The 25,497-nt window shown below is 36.2% G+C and overlaps 3 long non-coding RNA genes across 4 annotated transcripts in view; 2 read left to right on the forward strand and 1 right to left on the reverse strand.

The window, feature by feature from the left end:
• Nucleotides 1–23,986, reverse strand: part of LOC310894669 — a 32,191-nt gene extending 8,205 nt beyond the window's left edge. The window contains exons 1-3 of the long non-coding RNA XR_014580083.1: nt 23,890–23,986; nt 23,246–23,848; nt 16,785–16,946 (exon numbers count right to left, since the gene is read on the reverse strand). This is a non-coding gene — a long non-coding RNA (uncharacterized lncRNA). The remainder of the gene's footprint in view (nt 1–16,784; nt 16,947–23,245; nt 23,849–23,889) is intronic.
• LOC310894666 lies at nt 1,950–24,830 on the forward strand. Of its 2 annotated transcripts, XR_014580079.1 has the most exons (5): nt 1,950–3,347; nt 3,814–4,006; nt 19,897–19,994; nt 22,638–23,629; nt 23,980–24,830. It is a non-coding gene; the product is annotated as an uncharacterized lncRNA (long non-coding RNA). The 2 variants fall into 2 exon arrangements; XR_014580078.1 differs by having other exon boundaries at nt 1,950–4,006.
• LOC310894672 lies at nt 11,950–15,944 on the forward strand. Its single transcript, XR_014580086.1, has 2 exons — nt 11,950–14,962; nt 15,140–15,944. It is a non-coding gene; the product is annotated as an uncharacterized lncRNA (long non-coding RNA).
• Nucleotides 24,831–25,497: the final 667 nt, after the last annotated feature.

Here is a 25,497-nt window from a genome sequence, read left to right on the forward strand (position 1 = left end):
CTTTTATTTCCCTTAATACTTGTGGAGTTAAGGGTACATTTATGTAGATTTTTTTTTCTTCTTCTCACTACCGTAATGAAATTAATTATTTTAATTTCTTATGCTCTGTATTCAATAGTGGTTTTCAAACTGCAGCTCATAAACCTGGAGTGTCCATTGACTACTTCTGAGTGTGCTGTGAAAGTTAAATGAAGTACAACAGAACAATTCTTAGAATTATAGTAATTTTCTATATACTATATAAATTCTGCCCCTCCTAGAATTATTTTGAGTCTGTTCATTAAAGAAATAAAAATAAAAATTAAAAGTAAAAAATGTTGAAAATTTCATCTCTCTAGTGAAAAACAAGTAAATGTCAGTTTGTGTTTGTTAGCTTTTAATTTTTCTTGCTTTACAACTTGAGCAACATACAAGAAGAGAATAATTTGTTGCTAGACAGTAAGGTACCATAATACTTCAAGGTTAAAACTTTCCAACATATAAAACAATAATCTGCATACTGTTACAGGCATTACAAACTGATGCTGCAGTCTTAGGACAAAAGCTATATCAAGAATGAGAAAAAGGATTATGCTGATTTTTCCTTTATGTAGTAAATATTAGGATTTTTTTTTGTGGATGTAGTTTTTATAAAATATTATTTTACCTCTCCTCTGACACTCTCTTAAAAACCATTTTGAGCTTTCTACACATCAAACAAGTATGTCAATAATAGAATGCCATGATTTTCATGGTGAAATAAAAAATAAATTTTGTGTTAACACTCAGAATTTTAGTTAGGATTCAGTTCTGGAAATAAACTCAAGGCATGTGCAAACAGTTACAAAGGTAAAGATTTTATCTACTAAAATATTCATTGCAGGAACTTACTTCTTTCATGTTACATTTAGGCCTGAGTTCATGGTCAGTATTATAAATACAATTTTAAAAGTCTTTGTTTGTGACTTCAAATATGTTTAATTCAGTTCTCTAATATGGCCAAGTCAGGAGATTATTCACTCTGATGATTAAGAGGAAATGTGTTTCTACATTTTTAATCCTGTATTTATCAAATTTTTAACAGTTTCCTCTGCCCAGTGCCACTTACGAAGATGTAGTCTTGCTCTGATTTGTGCCTTTTGTTATGGTGCTTTTTGTTCTCATATTCCAGAGCCATAAATTTCATTTTAATATTTAATTTAAAAACCTGCTAAGTCAACTGATTAGTAAGTAGATATGTTTGTACTAGTAAAAGTATTGAATATGCTATACAACTGATCTCCTATAATTATGTCTTCTCCTTTTATCAAACCTAAGGAGTGAAGTTGAGTTACTTACTTCATATCTGGCTATGGTGGATGAAAATTACATAGCTACAAGCCAGTTCAGATAAAACATATTATGGTTTCTTCTTCCAAAAAAAAAAATATATATATATATTTATATATATATTTATATATATTATTTTTTGTGTGTGAAAAAGAAACCATAATAAACAGTGGTATGTACCTGATGTGTTACCTTGTGTTCACCACTGTTCACAAAATAGAGCCAAATCTGAATCTTTGCCTGGTTTTAAATAAATACATGTGAACATTTGTAATATCACACAAGGCTATTTTTATAAATATTTAGTATACATCTCTCTCTTGCAACTTGCTTTGCTTCTAGCTATTGACTTCATGACCTTTGTGACTTGCACTTCTGTCATTTTCAGGCAGTAGTACTTGAGCACTCTGTAGGGAACAAAACATGAAAGCCAGGGTCTGCAGAGGCATTTCCTGTCCTCTTGCAATGTGCCCCAGTTCTGTGGCATGCACTGCTAGCTGTACTACTTGCCGAGGAAGTCTAAGGTTTGATGTTTGCTCTGTGAAGCCCTACATGTCCTTAGCAGTTGCAATCAGCCCTCTGGGAAGAACAGAGTGCCCAGGGAGAACATAACTTTTTATTTTATTTTATTTTATTTTATTTTATTTTATTTTATTTTATTTTATTTTATTTTATTTTATTTTATTTTATTTTATTTTATTTATTTTTTACAGAATTTGTCTGGCAGTTTCTGACAGAGCTATTTAGTTGACTTGATGGTCTATGGTTAATGTGGGTCTCACAAAATCTTCATGAGGTGCTGGGCAGGTGCTTATTGAAAATATGCTTGAAACTGTGCAAATTGAATTTCCATAAATATTACCAGGGCACGATCAAAGCTACATTGGCTGAAATAATTTGAGTTAGTTTAAGAGTAGAAGGTAAAATCTTTCTGGACTGGATGCTTAGAAGCAGAGGGATTTGCTAATTAGATTTAATTGTGTCAGCATGTGGTGCCTGATAAAATTCAAATCAAATACTTTGTTGGCATGATAAGCTACATAAAGCAGTGCCAAACTTAAATAAATAAATAAATAAATAATAATTAAAAAAGAAAGAAAGAAAGAAACAGATCCTCAGACACTCTACTTCTAGCTAGAGGTACTGCCTGCCCAGTGTTAGTCTACCTTTTGGGTAGGGACTTTTTTCTCTGTCTCCATTTATCTCTATTGTTACATCCTCATTTCACTCCAAGTAGCTTCACAGCAGACTGCTACTGCTCCTTTGTGTGCCTGTCTCAAAGAGGATGACTGTTCCTGCAAGGAACAATGTTCCTGGCTCTACGTGGTTGGAATCAGATAAAGGAAAGATCCTGGGGCTGGCGAGAGATGGTGACAGGAGAAATGTGCCTGAAGCAGGCATGCATTTGAGCTGAAGAGCAATTTATTTTATTATTTTTTTTTGGTGGTTAAAAAAATAGGTTGATCATTTAAATTGCCTCAGGCAGAGAAAATAGTTTTCATTAGAGAGGAAGCATAGAGGCTGGTGACAAGAAGATGACAGCATGGAGTGATAAAGGAACTCTTGATGCAAAGGAAGGTATTGTGCATAATGGGTACCCCTTCCAAAATATCAGCATTGCAGGTGATTGCTGTAACATTGCTGGAGATCAGCCTGTTGCAGAAAGATGAAGTAATGTGAGGAGTCCAACCAAATTACGTGCCTGACAAAGAATATGAGTGTAGTACTCATGACTATTCTAGTGTATTACCAAAGCAGGTGCTAAACTGTTTATGCCTGAGAAGGACAATGAATCCTCTGTTTCCCTGACATGATTTCCTGCCTAGGAAATGATGCTGGCCTCTGTGCTGTAACACACACCTATTAATTACGAGCATCTTCTTCACATAAGCTCTGTCTGTAAGTAGTCCTGAGCCAGGATACTGGGGAGCTGGGATGTACCTCTGACTGTGCTGTAAACGTAGAGCTTGGCTTTGGGCACTTCACTAGCCTGCACTTCTTCCTTCATCAGCCTCTTCTGAAAATACCCCAGGGCACAGGTGATCCTCTCTTGTTTCTAGGGAGTTTGGCACAAAGTGCGTGGACTTGGCTGGGGCTTTGAAGCTCTACTATACTCAGCATATGTTATGTTATTATTTTTTGCTGGGTTTTGGTTAAGAAGTCATGGGATTTGGGACTAAGGCATATGTTTGATGTGCTTTTCTCATCCCTCTAATGACAGAATCAAGAGTTAAGTATACGCCTGTCAGAGTACATCTAGGAGAAGAGAAAGGTGCAAAAGAGACCTGGAGTTGGATGGGTCTCACATTCTGAGATCCTGTGACTTTGCCAGATATTTTGTGTTGTGGTGGCTGTATGTGTGTGTGTCCTTGTCTACCAGGGATGGGCAGCTAGGCAAAACGTTTTAGCTTCAAGCCTCTTCCAGCATGGTAACGCAGTTGTGCATCTAAGCCACTTGCTGTTTTTCAATTATAGCTTCTTTTTTTTTTATCTCTCCTCTTTTAGAAGAAAACAAAACAAAATATCCCAGGATTTCCTGCTGGCGTGCATATTCTATAAATGAACCACCCTTTCCACTGGCCTGCTTGGTACTGGAATTACTCTCAGCAAAAATATTTAGTATTTGTGTTGGCAAGCTGTGTTAAGGAGAGATGAGAAAAGGATCATCAAGATAAGAAAAGAGGGCAAATCTGAGAAGGTAAGGAGAATATGCTGTGAGGGACAAAATGAGAAGTGAGACTGCTGATAGAAAGATCTGGAAAAAAAATCCTTGTTAGGAAAGAGGATGAGGAAATAGAGATCTTAGAGAAAGGAGACTACTGAGAGTGAGAGAGGCTGAGAGGCTGAAGTACTTGGTAGAGAAAGGAGACAAAGGCTAGAGAATGGAAAACAAAATTGCCCATGTGTTGTGGTATGGATAAAAATGATTTTCACACTGATTTTCCAATAGCAGAAGATAGGAATTTGAAAAGCACAATGCAGGTTATTATCAGCAGAAGGGACTCCCATTCCAAGGTCTGATGCTTGTAACAGATTGCCTATAATTTTCAGAAGAGCATAAGGGATCGCTCTAGTCTCCTGTACTAATAATTATGTAGTTATGGCACAAAACATTTCTGGGCTTCTTTGCAAAACCTGCACTCTATATTGCTGTAGCTAGATAGCTATTAATGCCTGAGCTGGCTAATGGATAGCTGCGTTACTACTGTGAGAGCAAGGTAGACACAGCCTTCCATGGAATTTATGATATGTCCACTTTATTTTTATTTTTTTTTTTAAGAAAATGAATGTAAACTTCTAAATAATTTAAGTGCTTTGAAAAACCTACTCTTTATCTCAGTGCTCTGAAACTATTAGTAGGAAGATGCTTATGAGGTTATATTGGGTAAAGCCTTTGGCACTGTTCACTACAGCAGTAAAAATTCAATGAGGAAGTGTTGAAATTGTGTCAGAGGAAATTGTTCCAGCAGGGAACTTGAGGCTATAAAAATAAATATATATTGCTGCCTTGTGAAACGTTAATAGACAATTTGAAAAAAAGACCTTGGGCCTTGTAGTCCAGATGTTACTATATATATACGTAAATAAATTGTGAATATCATTTGAAGTTTTCCTTGTGAAACACTCAAGGTTGGGGCAAAAAAGTTGGGATCCATTCAGTCTCACTAAGTTTAAAATGACTGGATTCAGTCTCTTTGTAGAGGGACAGAGTTCAATTTTGAAGCCCCTTGTTTCAGTTTAATAGAAATATAAAGACGTTAAAACATGGAAGGGAGACCACATGAAAGTCTTACACTTAGCATCACTCAAAAGCAGTGCTAAAAGGAGCTCATGCAATTATTCTACATTACAACTTACATATTATATATATTATTTTTAAATGTATGTGATAAAACAGAGGACTCTCTATAGAGTCCGGTGGTAAATTCACTCAAACCCATTTTCCAGACCTTGAAAAAACGAGTCGTTTTTACACAACAGAGAGTTGTTCCAGGAACCAGTTATCATTTTTTTTTCTCAGTGTGTCACAAGTGTACTGCAAAATCAGAAAAGGTGAAGCATAGTTTAATACAAATGTTTCCTTTCACTTGCTTCATTTTGATCGTAATTGTGTAGACCTGCAGCTCTCTTTGGGTGAAATTTCTCTCTCTGCAGAGCAGAAACACTTAAGTTACAATTAAAACACGATTTTCAATGCTCAAGTGGGACTTCCATGGTGCAGGGACCCTGCGTTGCAGTAATTTTCATGTTATTGCTTTTTCAGTACTTTCTGTCTGCAGTAGGTTGTACTATGTTCTCAGCAAGTATTTGCATGTGGAACATGGCTTAAGGCAGCATACAATTTTCAAAGAAGACAGAGGTATGAGAAAAGGATACTGAGATTTTCATGTGATTGTTGTGACTGTTCAAACTTGCTATCTAGTTCACTGACAAGGCATTGCACAAACACATTCTACTAATGAGAAACACATTTTTATTTACTTTTTTTTTTTTTTTCAGTCTGACCTTCTTCCAAGTAAGAGCAAGGGCAGTGTAGTGAGTTTTTATGCATCAAAAGGGTTAATTTGGAATTGCTTCTTCTGGATAATCTTTTGTGTTGCCTGCTGTTTTCTTTAAATACTTCCAGCTGCCTAACTACAGTAATAGCTATCCTAATTTTCAGCCAATGGCCAAGACAACATGAAACTTCACTCCAGGCCAGTTTGATTCTTAGTTTTGCATTTGACTTCAGTGGAAGCAAAAGCATACATTTAAAATTCTAGTAGAACACATAGCTTTCTGATAAACGAAAGTAATATTAATTTATAATCCCTATTGCATATTTTCTGTGTTTTTTCTGGTAAGTCCCACCTGCGAACATACCCTTTCTTACAAATCATTTTGGTTTTCACATGTATGACAAGAAAGAAAGGGAAAAAGTCTTTTGAAATGATATGATTTGGTGTGAGACATCACATCACAGTTGCTGACAAGCTAAACATCACATATCTGGTTCAGGGAGTGCATCCATGTTGAAATTAAGTTTATATTCTTAGTCAGTATGGGAGAGGATGAAAAGGAAACCACCTCACTCTTTCTTAGTGAGGGTGATATAATGGATATACCAGAATCAATTGCACTGAGAGTAATGGAGTGAGGCTGCCCACATCATTACTCTGCAGATGTTCCTTTTGCCTGCTCCTCCTGCTGCTCACAGGATCTGATTTTGGTGGTTCATTCCTTCTGTCACTTCTCTGGAAAGATGACTTTGTAAAAATACAATTTCTCTCCAGGCATGCTATAGCAAAGTTTCCCTTCAGGGTTTTGGAGGGTACCAGTGAAAAACAGCAGCTCAAAAATAAATAAATATATAAATAAATAAATAAATCTAAAACTTTTTCATTTCTTGGGGGCTAAAATTATGCTGACAGCAGTGTTCAATGGCCTAGGAACTAGGTGTCCCAAGCTCTTCTCCTATCTTTAACAAGGCTCTTCTGCTTTTTTTTTTTCTTTTTTCTTTTATTTTTTTTCTACTTTTTGGCTGCTGTGCTTATTTGAAGTCCAAATAAAGTGCACTAAGTGTTTGTGCAGTGCATGGTGTGTACAGTGCAAAGAGGCCATCAATTCATCTGGTGCTTGGAAGCCCTAAGGTTGAAGGATGATATTGTGATGACCTGCATGGGCAGAATTCTGCATCTCATCATGCTACACCTAGTTTAATAGCTATGGATTTCAGCAAAAAGTATATATTCATTCTTTCATTGCTTACAGTCTTAGGTGCAAAATGAGATGAAGGAAATGACTAGCGTAAGTGATAAAGTTACAGGCCTAGCTTCCCAAGAACCTACATACAGTGGTATGGCTCTCTCCAGAACACGTCATCTGCCTTTACACTGGCCTATTCAGGCTGCAAAGTGTTCCCCTGAGATGCTGTTCCATGTGGAGTTAGGACTGTGGAAAGTCCGCAAGTACTGTCTGCCTTGGCACACACTATGAGTTTTATGGCACAGGTAAGGGTTTGTAACTGTGCCTACATCCTGATAGTCCATAGTCTGAATGTTGACTATATTTGTACTGTTAAGTGCCTTGGGGACAGCAGCCCAATTTTGGTGCCTTATCATAAGTGGAGAGAGAGAACATGTCTATTAGAACACTCCAGAAGAGGCACAAAGAAGTATTTGGGACAAATGAATGTCAAAGGCCATCTCCCGCTAGTGCAATGCAGCCAGTGTGGGTATTCCAAAGTGGCTAGTTTATCTCAAAATACCCACACTGGTTGCATGGGAATTATTCAATTAATTACTTTTTGGCGTTTTTTCCTTTCACTGAAGTATTGATCTTTAACTAATTACCTATTACTAAAGGTGACTGTAAATCCAAAATTATGTATTTGGTAAAGTGACTTAAACATGGTCAGGGAGTCATGCTTTAAAATTGAGGCTCAATTAGAAACAGAACAAGATGTTACAGGTGTAAAAATTTTAACGCACGGTTACTGTCAGAAGCCTTTAAAGATGTAAATAAAGAGAATTCAATTATTTTAAGTTCTAATAGTCACTCAAGGAAAAATATATCTTTTACCAGGCAGAAGTATTTAAGTTCCAAAGAGGCTGATAGTTAAATTGTCTTTTTTGGTTTCTGTTACTTTTAGTGTGTGGATTCAACACTATGTATTTTAAATTGTTAATTAATACAGATGGGTGAGAAAGAGAGGATGGCCTCTTCCTGTGTACATAGCTCTGTCATAGGCCTTATATGCTTTTAGTTTCTATTTAATTCTCTCACAAAATACGTGATGCAGTCCAAGAAGTCAGAAACAACCAGGAGCAGCCCAGCAGGACACCATTAAAGACCCAAAAAGTCTTCTCACAGGACAAACAAAAAACAACTAAAATAAATAATTAGTCATATGGAACTTTGTATTATAAATCTTTATATGCCATAGTCAGCCAGTGATCATCTATGGTAAGAAATGACAAAATGGAAGCCTTTATATTTCTGTAGTTCTTCAACAGTTAAGAAGTGGTGAAGAACAAATTCATTGCATACAGGACATCATGTACCTAGGCTGATTAACTCTCTGTATTTGTTCTGGCTTCATGAGGGAAGATGAAAATACTAATAGTCCTAAAAATACTAGCATGTAATGTTCTAGTTTTCTCAGTGCTTAGTCTAAGGAGGCTGGGTACAACAGGTCTAGACCGTGGAAAACCTTGAGCATAATTTTGTCTTCCTCCTCTTTTACCACAGCTCTCACCCACTAGAGCTGTACATTTAAAGTATGTGAGATATTGGATTCTGACTGCAGTGTTGTGAGTAGATGATATGGAAGGTCACTATGTACAGTTTCAGCTGGAGATCACCTCAAGTTATGTCGCTAACCCTGGGGATCTGAGACAGAATCATTCCTGGAGTCAGATATTTTTAGCACCATTGTTATAGATGTAGGATCCAAAATCTTGGCTGTGTGTGATTTAGATTTCAAGATAAAGACTGACAGTGAATTTAAATTGCCTATAAGGAAAGAAGTTTCTGTGTTCGTACGACTGTCTTCTTTCTATCACCCTGCACTGAGAGGCTGGTATTCTATTCACAGGCTGTGGGTAGGCTCAGATTCTATTCTATTCTATTCTATTCTATTCTATTCTATTCTATTCTATTCTATTCTATTCTATTCTATTCTATTCTATTCTATTCTATTCTAAAGCAAGAACAATCCATATTAAAGAAGTCAGTAAAGCCTTTCTATGTTTTTGTTAGCAGCATGTTTTGGAGCTTTCTGGCTTCTGTGCAATCAATCACTGAAGCAACACAAACTCTTTAGTCTGCTTCTGGACCTTTCCTTGAACTACCTATAAGGGGGGCTTTGGGAGTAGAAGGAGAGCAATTCTTAACAGAAGAACAAAAAATGGAGCAATAAGGAAAGCTAAGCCACCTTCTTTGTTGGATATCTTTTGTGAAACAAGACAAAAGAAAGAGAGAGAAAAAGATATCGAGCAATCTGGACTGGGAGAGTGAATAGTCTGACATACTTCACATTTTCAATTCATTCTGGTGGAAAGAGGTTCTTTGCTGCTACCATTTTTTGTGATTTATAAAATACACATTTGCTCTTTGACATCAGTTTGGGATGCTCACATGTTCACCACTTTTGGCAAAGATGAAGCAGGCTAAAAAAATATATGAAATTGTGCATTCTATGAACTGAGTTACTTCTGTCTCTTCATTTGCTCCTGGCAGCTCTGTTGCTTAACTTTATTTACATTCATCTTCAGATTTTCAGAATTGACTAAATTTCTTCTTTCTTTGACAGCTCTTACAGTACATAGAGAGATACACAGCACAGAATAATATTCACTAGATAGATACACTTCATAGAAGTAAAAAAAGAGAGAATTCCAGAAAGAGTCAAGCTTATGGACTTGCATTCTGTTCTCTGTTTTATTAGAGACTTCAGGGACCACATAGATTTATCTTAATTATTTCTGGATTTTATGAAAGTAAGGATGACAGTACTTCCCCACTTTTCAGAGATCTTATGAGGCTAAACAAGTACATGTTGTGTTCAACACTTTGAGAACAGGAGTTATATAAGTACTTTGGATAGGCATATTAATCACATGGCTCTGATTGCTTTTCTTGAATAACCTATCTCACCACAACTTCTCTGATATCAAACAGCTTTTAACATTTATCACAGTAAATACAAATCCCAAGCACTATGGAAACGTTTTCTTTGAGACATTTTTGAAAAACATAACTTCCATATGCCAAGTTTAGGGTAAATCAAAATGTAGTGTTTTATCATAAACAAAAATTAGATGGACCCAACATAGGAATATATGGTCTTGATACTGCAACAATAAATATTAACATTCTACAGTTTATAGATCAGCATTCTATAGCCTATAGATCCAAATGTGGGAAAATGACAGTCCTCTCTGTTCTAATCGGGCAGATGGATAGAAATGTATTACTGAGCTTCATGGACTACCATGGCTATAAATTACTATTGATTGTCCCCAGTTATTGTGGGCTGCAGTCCATAGCAAGGGTGTCAATAAGATTAGGTCCAAGCAAGGCAGAGCTGAAAACTATTTCTTATGCTTAATGCAGAAAGGTCAACAAAACATGTCATCTGCCTTCAGAAAGCACCCTGTCTTACTCTAGTCTAGCAGTTTGCCTGTTCAGCTCATCATTATTTTCTGAGACTTTCCGTTATCAGGCGGGCTTAGCACTATATTTTCAATTTACTGACTGCTGCACTAACAAACAGCTTTGTTTACCCTTTAAAAATGGTCTTGTAATTTCTTTTCATTTGCATCCTATTGTACACAAGCACAGATGTAATGTACACAATGCACTTTAATTAACAGAGAAAAGTCTGAGGAAGGCTGATCACATTCTTATTACCTAAATCCATCCTGACTGCCTGTAAAGGGAAATGTGGGCAGTGGTATGCCCTATGGGAAAAACTTTTGTTTGATTAGCCTTATTGGTCACTCAAGGTCATTTTTTCTTCTAATGAAAAACAGCTGCAGGTGTCTTTTTATCTCTATACAAATAGGGAGCTTGTGAATACTGAAAACTCCTGAGGGACTGGTTAGTTCAGTGTTTCTCTTTGATACCTGAAGCAATAGTAAATAATTCCTTATATACTGTGTGCAGAAATAGGACAGAATGTCTGAACTCACTGAGTATATCTGACATAAATTTCCATGCTGAAAATGTCTCTTTTGCATCTATTTCTTTAACATGGGCTAGTTCCATTCATGATCCAAACTTTGCCCTGTTTTTTTTTTTTTTTAATATTATTTTGTTGTGTAATATAAGTCCCAGTGGTACTTTTTTCTAGAGTTTTTTCATGCAAATCAGGGGTGCTCTATTTTGAACTGCTGACTAAATATTACAAAGTGTTTCTGGAGGCTTCAGATCCAACAACAGGAAATAACCACTTTTCCTGTATCTACTTTTATGCCTTTTATTTTCAACAAAACTAAGTTGATTCGCTTGAAACTTTACATGCTGTTTTTTATTGTTGTTGTGGTGATTTGTTTTGGTTTGTTTTTTTCTGAAGAGTTTCAGAAAAAGTATATAAGGTATTCATGGACAGGATGAATTTAACTCCTTTCTCCATTGGAAAAACCTAGTGTTCTTTTGGCTCATATTTCCACAGTGGATCTCTTTTAACAGAAATGACCTGGTATTCCAGTAAATCAAACTTTACTGTTTAATTACTAAACACAATTGATTCATAACTTTTCTTTGAGATAAAAGAGAAATTTGGGGTGAACATATTTAGTATGAATACATAAAATCAGGTAATGCTGAATTCTTTCCTTAAAATACAATATGGTATTTCAAGTCAGGTATGGATAGACTCCTTGGATAAGCAAGGGTAGGAGGACGTTCAATACTATTTCTTATAATCTTCCAAATTAACCAGATCATCTGAATCACTGTACTCCTTACCAGACAGACCCACTTGTCCACTCAACTGGCCCCATCCAAAACGGCAGCTATTATATGTCTAATTGTAAATGTGACTTGAGCTCTGTATATTTCAATGACAGTTAAGTATGGGTCTGACATTCAGCTTGTCTGCAGCTTTCCTGAACTAAGTTAATGTCCTTATGGAAAGTTATGTTATGTTATGAAATAGACTGTGCATGAGGAAACCCATGAGGGAAAAAAAAAAAAAAAAAAAAAAGAGAAAAAAAAAGTTTTATTTGCCCTGAGTTTTCTGATTTAGTCTCTTTTAAGTAAGCCAGAACTAATAAAGATGCCACTTCAAAACCAGCCATATCTTTATGCCTAAGAAGGCAGTTGAAAATGTCTTGGACAAGTTGAACTTCATCAGCTACAAACGCTGTCTCCTTTAACGTGAGTCTACTTTGAGAAATGGCTGTTTAAATGGCACTTTCAAGTGAACAACTCTGTTCCTGTGTACTTTCAAGTCATAAGGGACAGAGATAAATCAACAGCTGTTTATTCCAGTTAGTGTTGCAGAGCTGATGCAGCCAAGAGTAGTGAGAGCTGATCCATTTTAATTCCCACACATTGTGAAAAGAACTTTTTACATTGCTGTGGATGGATGCAGTGACATGACCTCTTCCCCTTCTGGGTGCCAGGGACAGCCTAAAGGCTTAATTTAGGCTGCTGAGTATTTCTTAGGTGCAAGGAGAAGAAGAGAAATTACATTACAGCTTTAATAATATTATGTTGGGGGGTAATTCTCCATAATAACAAAAGGAAGGCAACAATTTATTGTAATCCTATAAAGGAATAGTACCTTTATAGTGTCCTTTAAAATGCCTGAGTTTTGGTAAAGTGTGTGAACATTTGATATAAAGGGGTTTTGTATTGAAAGCTCAAATGTGTTAGTGTAACAATAATCAGTGCATAAAACAGGTTTCTGCAGTTGAATGAAGTGAGAATATTTTGTCGTTCACTAGAATATTCACAAAACTAAGGAACCAAGTGTAAAAAGTTGCATCTCTACCCTTTACTTACAAAGCACAATATGAGACAATTGATTCATCTACTTTCTGCCTGTATGTGTGATGGCCAAGGGCATTTTTACTAGGTTTCCATAAAATTTGTGCACAGCTGTATTGTGGAGATGACTGAATTTGACAGGTTTAGTTTTATTCAAAAGTTAGTTAGTTCCAATTCTGTGATTAAATAAAACTGAAAAGTGATTTTGTGATTAATAGTTGGAATATTACAAGGCAAGAAGGAAGATATGATTGGCATTCAGGCTAGAAAGACTTCTGCCTTTGAAATGCAAACTCTGGCAAGAGGCAGTCACAACAGCAGGATTAGCAGTAGGATTAATGTTTTAGCCATCTTTTGTTCATTTGATCCTATTGTATTCTGATTACAAGAGATGATGGGAAGGGCCACTTCTTTGTGTGTAGGTCCATAACTATGTTTAAAAGACAAAAGAATTTTCTTCTATTTGATTGTGAAAGTTCCTGGTAACTTCCTCAAGAAGAAATCAAATGAAGTTGTGTATCTTGAGAAACACAAGAGTGGACAGAATGATCCATGCTGAATTTCAGCATGTTTAGGGTCCAAATAGTCTCAGGACACAGAAAGCTACTCTGTGAAGGACTGAAACAGAAGCAAAACCTGGAAGAATACAGAACCTTTGTGTGCTGACATTTTCAAGGGTTCTAGCAGTTACCACCCATCCTGGGTGGAAGCTTCATTGAGTATTTTTAACCCAACTCATTACAATGCTAAGCTAAGCCATAACAGGGCTAAATAAGAATTCCCATTCATTCTTTTTGCCCAGTTCTAAAAAATGCAGGACTGTACAGTGATCCAATGTTTTTTAAAGTTAACTAATAAGAGTCTAAATAAGAGTCTAAATTAGGCTGTAGATGCTTTCAGATAGGGCTGTTTCTGTTTTGCCTGGCCTGAAATCTGTGAGATCTTGGTATTTGATGTTAATTTTTTATTATTTTTTTTCAAGCTCTGGCGCTTCTTAAATGAATCATAATTAAGATTCATTCAGGCATCACTTTTCCCATACATCTGCCATTTTGCAATCTATTAAAAGGCATACTGATCTGGGATTTCAATTTTTGTTTAAGAACTTTTATGATACTGCATTTAGCAAGGCCCAAATTCAAGAAAGTTCTTTTAAAAGTTAAAGAAAATAATTGAATAATTGTGGAACTGAGTTGCAAAGAGTCATACATGTGATTTAATCATGCTTCGTGTAAAGACAGTGTGGGCTGGTGCTGCCTAGGAAACCTCATTTTATTTCTAGAAAAGGCAGAGTGCAGCATTGAATGTTTTAGTATTCAAAACCTTTTAAATGTTGAACATAATTCTTATACTAATCTAAGAAAAGCCTTTCAAGAAACATACTTTTCCTTTTTGTATAACTCCTAAGTTTTGGTTAGATGTTATTAATTTTACAGTAGAGAGGACCTGAAGATGTCATCTATTTCATCCTTCTATTCCAAGGCAGCATCAGCTATATCTACTCTTTACTTGATAGATGTTCACCAAACCCATTCTTAGTGTCCTAAAATAATGAAGTCACCACACTTCTCCAAGGCAGTGTCTTTTAGGATTTCACTGTCCCTTACCATTTAGAAAGTCTTTGATAATGACTAACCTGGACTTTCCTCAGTGCAATTTAAGTCCATTACTTCTTTTTTATCCATAAAGAACAGATTATTACCAGCTCCTTGCAGGAGCTTTTAAAGCATTTGAAGTCTGCTCACTGAGTCTTCTCTTTTCTAAACTAAACACTCTCAATTAACGAGGCTGAAATGGATTAGTACTAAAATCAACTGTCAAAAATAATAATCCACTAAGAACCTAAAAAACTATTTATAAAACTACCTCATATCATAAAAAGAAATGATTACAGGCTATTTAAAAAAAAATCTTTTGATGTTTTGGCTGGCATGAGAGCCAGTCAGGAATGTTCGGATTAAATGTCTTTTTTATTCTTCACTTAAAACTTTTCTTCCAAAATGTATCTAGTTTGGACATTTTTGAAAAGGAGTTACAGCCTCAGTGAGAAAATGTCATCTCCCTCTGAAGAGTGAACAGTATAAATCTGAACTATTAACGTGGGTATTATTCAACTGAGGTCAAGACCCTTTCTGTGAATTATTTGGGATGTGAACTTCAGCACCTCGTGCTACAGGTGAATTTGACAGAGATTGAATTGGATACTATGGCAGGTGTTTCTATTTTTTATTTTTTTTTCAAAAAATTACTATTACTGTGATAACTGCCCTTTGAAAGAAGTAACCAAAGAATTGTTTCATATAGCCACAGAACATCACTGTTCTCATCACCATCCTTCTCATTTTGTTTGCAGGGGGGTAACCTGTGACTGTATGCTAAATCCATAGGTAATAGTATTCATATCTGAATACCACTTCAAGGGCAGCTGAGATGACATAATTCAAGAATTTTCCACGCAGAACAGACTGTCACTTTCTGGTTAACAAGTGGTATAATGAGGACTCTTGAAAGGTAATACAGCTGTGATTCAGATTAGCCGACAGTCCACAGTATGAGAGAGCGTACAAGAATTTCTGCTTCAATTCTTGAAGGTGAACAGACACTTCACAGCCAGCCATATTCACGGGCAATTTGTAAGAAGAAAAATTCTGAGTCTCTGCTGAAAACATCCTTTTTGAAAGGACAAGATTTTTGAGTCATCTTTTAGAGCTGACAATTTTTTAGCTGCTTTGCCTAAGACTTCTTTTCTTTCCTTCATAGTATAATGAATTTCTGGTGCAATCCAAGCAGTTTTTTGTTTGCTTGTTTGTTTGTTTCAGTAAAAGTGAACCACAACAAGAAGTGGAGAAGGAAGCCATATATCAATATGTTTGTCTCTCTTCTGAGTCCTAAATAAAATTAATCTCTGTAATTTCAAGGCAGAAAAAATCTGTTTTTCACTTACAAAAATATAACATATTCCTCATTTTTCTACTTTGTTTATGGTGTTACTTATAGTACATGTATATACATATATAGAGATATAGATATAAAAATTCTTGTCATTAAGTCAGTTATCATCTGCATTGTAAATAATGCCTTTGTAAGTACAGTACCACAACAAAACAGTAATCTTATTTCTAAGTCAGATTCAATACCAAAAAAAAAAAAAGAGAGAAGATTAATCTACCATTTTCTTTGATAGAAAAAAAGGACCATGTGTTTTTCACAAGGTGTTATACAAGGTAGGCTGTCTGCTAAAAAATTTGCCTCTTTAGCAAGAGCAAAATTTTGTCTTTCCAAATCACTACAATAAACCAGCTGGTCTGGTATTATGGTATTATACTGTGCCTCCAGCAATGACCTGTGTTAGACTGGAAAAATAAACAAGAAACCTTGTCAGTTCTGTGGCTTACTACACAAGATTCCACAAGGATTATTTTTTGTTTGTTTGTTTCCTGCAAGAATCAGCTGATGCACTGTTGCTGATACTCGATTGCAGTTTGTGGTCTTGCAGTCTGTGTTCAAGACAAAACCCCATTCTGCCTGTTGTCCTGTGCAAATCCTTATGAGGACCTAACCAAACTATTTTATGGGATGTTCTTATGTGTAATATATCACTTAGTTTGTCTCATGGAGGTGTTGTCATCTACTATAATTATAAGAAAATTATATATTTAGTGCATGGGTGCTTCACTGATAGAAATAATTGTCTTATTTTTTAACCTTTTCAGTTGTATTATGGAAATGAGGGACAAATAGAAGAAATATTACAGCTGAAAACTGACAAGAGTCTGATGCAAAAGTGATCCAAGTAAAGTAACATGGTTCATAGTTACTGTGATGGAATTTGGCTCTACCATATTTTTAGGGTAGTTTCTATACATGTTTCCACATATTTTTAAAAGCTATATATGTTTGTCCCTGAGAATTTGTCCTTGAATGCTGCCTTAACGGTACTATTCAAAGTCATTGCAATGAATTTGATGAGGAAAAGAATATAGCAGCTAAAATATCACCTGGAACTCCTTTTTTATCACATGCGCTTGTTGTTAGTTGTAAGTAGAAGACATCAGAAATGACAAAAACAGCAGTTTTCTGTTCTTCCTGAAAGGGCCCTTCTTCTTCTTAACTGGTGGGAAAAGTAAGTTGAGTCCCGGCAACTCCGTTGAAAACCTAGTCTAAGCAAAACAAAACCAAAAACAAATGAACAAAAGGAGTCTTGTAATAACAGCACAGTTTTCTTTCTTACTTTCTTTACCTTGGTTTAAAAATCTAGTGTAAAGTTCGAACCTGTATAGATTTTTCTGCATTTGAAGACAGAGTCACTGAGTGCAGTTCTGCACTTGACATTGGCACAGTACTAATACCCAGAGCAGACCTCAGCCATCAGCTGCTGATGATTTTATTTCTCTCAGAACTTTTATCATGAGCTACATGATTTGCCTTTAAAGGTGTATTGTTTTTTTTTTCCAAGTGAAACCCTATTTCTCTGAAGTGTACAAGACACTTTTTGTAAGTATATTAATAACTTTCCAACTATATAAGAGATGTATCACTTGGAAATGAAGATCAGAGAGCAAAAAGAATAAAGGTTACACATTTCTCTTCATGTTCAATTTACTATAAGGTCCCCATTGAAATTTCTTGGCCATGTTATACTTTTTTTTTTTTTTCCAATATGAAATATTAGTATAATAAATGAAAACTTTGCAAATTAATTTTGGTTGTACAACTTCCTTGATTTATGGAAAAGACGGGGTTCTATGCCAATAGTCTAATGTGCATCAGGACTTATTTTTTGTTGGGTTTTACCCTCTATATTCTTATCCTTACTGAATATAAGAAACAAGTATTGGGCCAAGAAAAATAAAAGGTCATATTAAAACAAAATCCTTTGGTGATTTATGGGTCTTGGCTCTGACTTGGAGCTGTCATCACTACAAGTACATTTGTTAAAAAGACGAGATATAAACTGCTGGGTCTGATCAAAGACTTTAAAACTAATAAACAGGTTTCTAGGTAGATTTCCAAACCTCTGGAAATAACTTTCATTAGATCTTTCAGGGGAAAAGAATGGAAAAGAGATGATACAGTGATAGTGACTGATGTGTTTGTAGAGATATGGTAGGTATGAAGCACAAAGAGAAGGGGACTTGCTGTATTGTCATGTTTTGTTTTTCTAAAGATCTCTGAGTATAACCCATAGAGAACACAGCTGTTCTCTACCGTTGTGACTTGAGGCTTCCCATCCATAGAATGTGAGTATCATTGTGTTGTACAGACATACAATTAGAAATAAAACTTCCTCTAAATACATATGCAGGGGAAGCTTGAGTAATTTCTTGAAGAGATCTGGGTTTACTTTAGATGGTATGTTTACACCATACCCTGACAAAAAGGAATAATTTTGAAGGACTGTCATGTATTTTCTTTTTGCCCCACAGTTTCATGTCATTGAAAATTTATTAAAGACAACTGACATCAACACCTAAGAGCAGAGCATGTTCAATGCATTTAAAACAATCCAAAATAGTGAAGGTTTGAAATATTTTGGAAATGAACAGAATATCAAAGCTAGGTCTGACAAAATCAGAATTAAAAGGATTATCAGGTAGCTGTGTTTCTCAATTCTGCCTTGAGCTTCCCCCCTCCCACCATGTGACTTCTAGTTTGCGCATTGTTCACTGTTCTGGAAAATTATGTTTCAAGTTCATATACAGATATCTCCATTTTCTCCTTCTCAAGACCACATAAAGTTTTCTGGTATTCTCCTTCCCTTCACTTCCTCTGGAGTAAATGTATAAAAATTGTCAAAAATAGTATTGCAATATTACTACGTTTTGTGTAAAATCAGCTGAATAAGCAACATGCTTTTGCACAAATTATTGAAGGACTGATTCTTGCAGAACTCTCAATTATTTTCAGAAGTCTTCATTTTCATTTCTGTTTAATGGAAAAAATGCACTCTTACTAAGTGTAATGGTTATGCAGAAGCTTGTCAAAAGTTGCTGAAAATTTCTGGCAGTGTTTGCAAAGAGTCTGAAATGGTAAGTCTGGGTGCAAACTACTGCAATGGTTCCAAGATACCAGTGATACTGCTTTAAATATTTACACTATTGTGACAAATTTGAAGCTGCCTGTAAATATTTTATGAATGCTGTGGCTTAACAGGATTGTTGTGGTGTTTACTGCATGAATATACAGAACATGTTTGTCAGGAAATTGGCTCTGAAAACAGTGTACACTATAATCCTGATATTAGCTTCTTAGAAACATTTCAGAATATTGCAGCTCCATCAGTCTTGAAGTGAACTTGTGACATTCTTGCAAGCTGACTCAGTTGGTTTAAGCAGGAACAGAAAACAGAGTAGAGAACAAAAAACTTGGATTAAAATAAAAGGAGAAGCTTTCAATGACAGAGACTAAAGGGCAAGTTTGGGGATGTAGAATGGAATCCAGACTACAGAGATAAGCTAGAACTGTAACTTTGGGACTTATTTAATGTAGTGTAGACATTTACAGTGACTGTATCTGTAGGTAAAAGAGTCACACTTGGCTGCTTTTCTTTCAATATAATCAATAAAGAGTTAAAAGGCAGTCTTAGTATGCAATACATATGACCTATGCCAGACTTCTGTTTTGATCTGAAACTGTTCTAAACTTCTTGTAATAATAAAAATATCCTGGATAGATTATCTCTGATGTAAACAATGTGGACATTCATATGTCTTTAACTGAATCTCACCCATACACATTGTTACAGTTCAGCAAAACTATTTTTTTGCTCTGCCTTCTTCCTACTGTTAAAATTAAGCAATATTTTGCTTCAAAGATACTTTTTGGATCCTGAATTTACCATTACTCACAACTCCCAAAAGGAAGATCGTCAGGTACTAATTATGGTCAGGCCTGCTGCGTGATTAAGGCTTGTAATCAGGCACTTGGAATAAGATTAAGCAAATTACAACTTTCTTGCTGAGAGAGGTGAAGACATCAGAAGTAACACATTGTGATCCAGAAGACCAGATAGGAAAGTCTTCAAAGAAACAACGTGCTTTGCAGCCATGACAAACATTTAACTATTTTATTTCTCACTAACCCCCTGCAGTTGCCTGTATTAATTCACAGAATCACAGATTAATTCATGTGGGAGTGGACCATCCCCTTCTCACAGCCATGTCAGCTTGGAGCAGGGCCTTGTCCAGTTTGATTTTGAATATTCCCAGGTAAAGTAATTTTGCATGCTTTCTGGCCAACATTTACAATAGTTTATCATCTTCGCGGTGAAAAGATAAATTGTTACACTAATCAGAATTTACCTTTTTGCAGCTGTATTGTTGCCTTTTATCCCAACACAGTGACTGTCCCGGGTAGTCTAACTGCTAACTCTCACATTATGTGGAGAGAGCAGTAAGATTACACCGTAACCTTCTGCTCTTGAGGCTGAAGACAGTATGTCCTCTTAGCCTCTTCTCATATGACATATCTGGCTGAATATGAGAAGGCACTTCTTTACTGTGAGGGTGACAGAGCACTGGAACAGGTTGCCCAGAGAGGCTGTGAAGTCTCCTTCTCTGGAGGTAGTCAAAAGCCATCTGGATGTCATCCTGCGCAATGTGCTCTAGGTGATCCTGCTCGGCAGGAGGGTTGGACTAGATGATCTTCAGAGGTCCCTTCCAACCTTGGACATTCTGTGATTCTGTGGTATGCTGTAGTCCCCAGATCATACAGGTACCTGCAGCTAACTTCTTCCAGTACTTCAATGTCTTTATTTTTTTGAAGAGTTGAAAAGTAGACACAGTACCCCAGATGTGGTCTGACAAGTGATGTATAGAGGGGAAGAATTACTTTCCAGGACCTGCTGGAAACATTCTTGCTGATGCAGCCTAGGATGTGATTGGCCTTCACTGCTGCAGGGGCACATTGCTGTGCCATGTTCAACTTGGTGTCCATCAGAACCACCGAGGTCATTTTCTGCAAAGCTGCTTACCAGCTGGTCAGCCCCCAGTCCATAGCACTGCAGTGAGGTTTTCCATCCCAGGTGAAGGACATGGCATTTGTTTTTGCTGAGCTTCCTGAGATACCTGTCAGCCTGTATCTCCAGCTTCTAAAGTCCCTCAGTGGCCCCGTACTCCAGGAGATCAACCTTTCCCACTCATTTGGTATTGACCACAAGTTTGCTGAGAGTTCACTCTGTCCTGCCGTGCAGGTCAATAATGAAAACATCAAATATTATTGGTGCCAGTATTGACCCTTGATGAACGCCATGAGTAAGTAGGCCCCAGCTGAGCTTTGTAGAGCCCTTGTATTGCCATGTATCCATCTAATGTATATTCCACTTATCCAAACCATATCTTTTCAATTTGGCTTGACAATGTTGAAAGGTACTACAAAATCCAGGTAGCTATAGCAGGAGCCTGTTAAGATGTCATTTGTCACCTCTGATCCTTGTCCATAAGTTCTTGACTGGCACATCACCAGTTCCCAGGCAATTTTCCATGCCTTTAAGTAGTGTTGGTTTTTTTTGTTGTTTGTTTGTTTTGTTTTTTACAACAATTCTGGTGCACAAGCAGTCCCACCACATCTGTGTAATCCTAATGAGCTCATAGCTCTGCAGCTGTCCATGGACTTTTTATTGTCCGTTCATTTCCCGTGCTGTAGACATGTTTACAGGTACTTGAGGAGGACTCAGTGAAGCTGCTTTCACAGGACAACTGTGAGGACCTCCCTCATAATGCTGTCTATCACGCACCTCCTCACTTCAACCCATGCGTCACTTCTTACCAGTCTCTGGTTACCATCCCCATCTTAACCTCATTACTAGATTAAGAAATGTTAGTAGAGATGCTCTTGCACCACTTTGTCAGGTGGATCCTGCCTCTCGCCATCTGACCTTACCTTAATTAGAGGGGCATAAATTATGAAGATGCTCAATAGATTTTCTGAAGTAATGGGTGAAAAAAATTAATTTATAATGGGGGGGACTAGAAACATATGAATAGGTGAACACTTATTGAGACATGACTAGATCTTATTTTCCTGAAATGATTGAGTTATTTATAATTTAGGAGATGCTTGTCTAAGATAAGATAAGTTAGTACAAGGAACTAATATTCTCAGAAATCTTGAAGAGCTGCATTCCGTGCTATTCTGTTTCCCATGTTCTGCCACTTTTCATGGTTGACTTTTCTCTATCTCTTCCTCAAATAAATGTAGCAGACAAACTATATCTAAGCCTAATAGGATTTGAAAACTGTCCAATATGTGTACTTCTGATTCAAAATGAGATCACTACAGGAACCTAGAGTGTTTTGTGGATAAGTGCTATGCTGAAATAAATCAATATACAAGCTTCCTTCCTGTCTTATCAAATACCCAGCTATCTGGTGACATAGATTACCTCTGTGAAAAGAAGATTTTTATCCTCCATTCTGTTAGTCTAGAGCATAGCTGTCCAGAATGGCTTTTTTTTTTTTTTTAATTTTTTTTCCTAGTAGAAGCTTTTTGTATATCAAATGAAACTACTAAATGTCTTCACCAAACTAGGGAAAATTGAGAGATCTGTGCCTGGATCTCTCTCCTTCTGCAGAAAACAACATTCTGTGGAAAATGTGCTCATCTCCACCAATTAGACTGGGAGGGTAGACATCTTTTTCAGAGGAACTTCTGTTTCTTCTCTCTCTGTTGACTTTTGGGATGAATCATCAGCAAATGCTGGAATTTGGGCAGAATGACTGCAACATTTTATAAAGTCTGACACATATTTGGTATTACAGAGACTGGATGATTATTACACAACTTCAGGCAACCAAGGGTTTGTATATGTATATCTGTCTCATGAGACAGTTGTTTTCCTGTTCACTTCTTAGAAACAGCATGATAAAAGTGCCAGACCAGTAACGAAAAGACAACCATGTGAGTAAGTAGACCAGTCCCACTCAGCTCTGCTTTTCTCTCCAAGGTAAGGTAATATCTTTCTGTTTTGCTGCCATTGAGCAGTTGCCAAGTAATTCTATCTGTGAGCACAGTATACAGGAAATAAGTAGAAATGAAGATGAAGAAGCAGTTAAATGACCTTCTTTGCTATATTCTATTGTCCTAAAACCATCTGGTATACCCAGCATCTAAGACAGAAGAGAGCAGAATGGTCATCATGCCATGAGAGGCCGGTAAAGCACGTTGCTTGGAACACATGGTGCTGATTTGCTCTTAAAACAGTGAGAAATAAAAATATGGGAAGAAAGTCTCATTGGCCAAATCCTGGTTAGAATTCATAAGCTGTTATAAAAATAAATAAATAAATAAATAAATGTGTCCCTGCACTTTACTGAAATATATCTCTTTAACATTTTTCACAAAAATCCTATCCCAAATTACATAGCTTAGTATTGAATTACATTTAACTGGAAGATTGTTCCTAAAAGTTTACTTGTAGTCCCTCAAAAATAAATGAGATAATAGGAAATGATGTACTTACATTTCTCTCTTTTATGGAAAATCAAACTCTGACAGTCCAGCTTGATAGTATATGAAGAAAGCAATTGAGCAGTCCTAAACTCTAAAACTGCTTTGAGATTTGTTGTTCTGTATCAAAAAGGATCATTTTGTCTTTTGTTTGTTTGTTTGTTTGTTTCTCTCCTTTTATTTTGTCCAGAATAGATGGATCTAGATACACAGAAACCAGAGGAAATCAATGGGGAGTTGAAGAGTAATTTGATTGCTGAGACCAGAGTGAATACAGCTTAAGACTGATCTCCAAAAATATTTTAGGAGGGGTTGGCTAGTGGAAGTATTATCTCTGAGTGTTTCTGTCACTCTCATCATCTCTTATGAATCTGTTGCAGACTGTGAAGACCTTAAGGTGGGGATCTTAGACTTTATGTCAAGCATAACAGAGCTGGTATTTGACTGTGAACTTCAGATGCTAGAACAAGAAAAAATGTTATCCAACTTCTTCATGGTTGCTTGAGTTTAGAAAACAATGACATGAGGGGAAATGAAAAAAGCTTCTCTGAATTTTCTCCAAGAAATTACAACTAACTACACAGGGATCTTCATGCAGTCTGTTTTCCGATATGACCTATTTTAGGCTTTTTGATGCAGTCTGTTTTCTGATATGACCTATTTTAGGCTTTTTGCTTGTAGAAATTAAAAATGTAATGGCTAGAAGAATGCATTGTTTTTTGCTTTTTTTTTCCTGTTGTTTTTCAGATGTCTGCCTAATTGAGCACAGCTGTGCAGTGGCGCAAAACTAACCAGGAAATGAGCATTTTGATAATTTCACATTTCTAAAGCACCTCTTAAACATCTCATGTGAAAATAGCAGCCGCAATACCTTTAGAGATCAACAACATTGAACCAGATTTATCATACTGAGCTGTCTCCTGCAGGCATTTAGAAAAATCCACTTTCAAGACAAATCAGTAAAGGTTCCCTCAACTGTAACTGTCTTGTAACATAAACAAAATGTGTGTGGAATAAAGACAAACTTTTCCAAGCTGCTCCAAGAATGAATTCTTGTCTTTTCACTAGTCTACTGCCAATGAAGACTTCATATTTTTTTATTTTATAACAATCATCTCTACATCAGTTTTCCATTTGGGACTATAGCCAGTGGAAAAGTGTGTAGACTTATGAAATACTCTGAAGTAATTCATAATGTGTTGCTTTTTGTGAACATCCTGTTTGTGATTTCAGTCTTCATCTTTACAAGTTAAAGAGCTGATTCCTCATTAAGCCATATCCTCAGAGGACATAAAATAGTCTGACTAAGTGCACTGATATAAGTCTGTTGAGTCACCCTATTCTTAAAAAAGGATTAATTTAGAGATTGCTTTTCTTTTTGATTCGGATTCAGAACTAGAATGGAGGTCATGAATTCCTGAATGTGAGTTTTAAGCAGGGTCAGAAATCTGACCAGAATAGCTCATGTGTGCCCAAACTTTGGCATTCATGATTCTTGGCTGAACTTTAATCCTAAACCGAATCCCAGATATCTAGTACAGAAACACTGTTCTTTTGAATTTAATCTTGATATGAACAGATCTACTCCAAACATCTTGATTCCCTCTATACTAATTTTGTAGTTCAGTAGTGTTTCTCACATACCACTAATCTTCTGTTCCAGAAAGTGGACAATAGAGTAAAAAGAGAGATCTTCATGTTTTCATCCGTGGTAAAATATCTTTTTCTGAAGTCTGGTTTTCTTTCTTTCCTTGAGTATAGTCAAGTATCATTAAAAGGAACTTTAAATATAGTCAGGCTTTCATAACTGGAGCTTGTAGACTTCTGTGGAGATCTAAGTCACAATATGCATTTCACTAGTTTATTATGCTTTTGTATATCTTGTTTACTTTGTGTGCATTTTTGGCAATAAAAATGTAGCCATATAGGTGTTCTGAACTGATTCTGAGTTATAAAAATAAATCAGACCAAGAGTTTCTTCAGCTACCCCCTAACACAAGTTCTGGGTAGGCCACTAAATGCACTTTTACCTTTTTAAAAAATCTGTTTATTCTGAAATGAATACAGCTCTCAAATTTGATTGTACTTTTTCACGTACAACATGCAAGAAACAATAATGTCTCTGGTGTGAAAGGAATGTACTTTCAAATACAACATTTTATCCTCTACGCCAAACTACAATTGCTATGTTTTGAATAGTCTTTGTTTTCTTTTGTTTTGTTTGTTTTGTCTTGTTTTGTTTTGTTTTGATTAAGAAAAATATGA

Source organism: Anser anser, assembly GCF_964211835.1.
Source record: "Anser anser genome assembly, chromosome: 2".
Lineage (NCBI taxonomy): Eukaryota > Metazoa > Chordata > Aves > Anseriformes > Anatidae > Anser > Anser anser.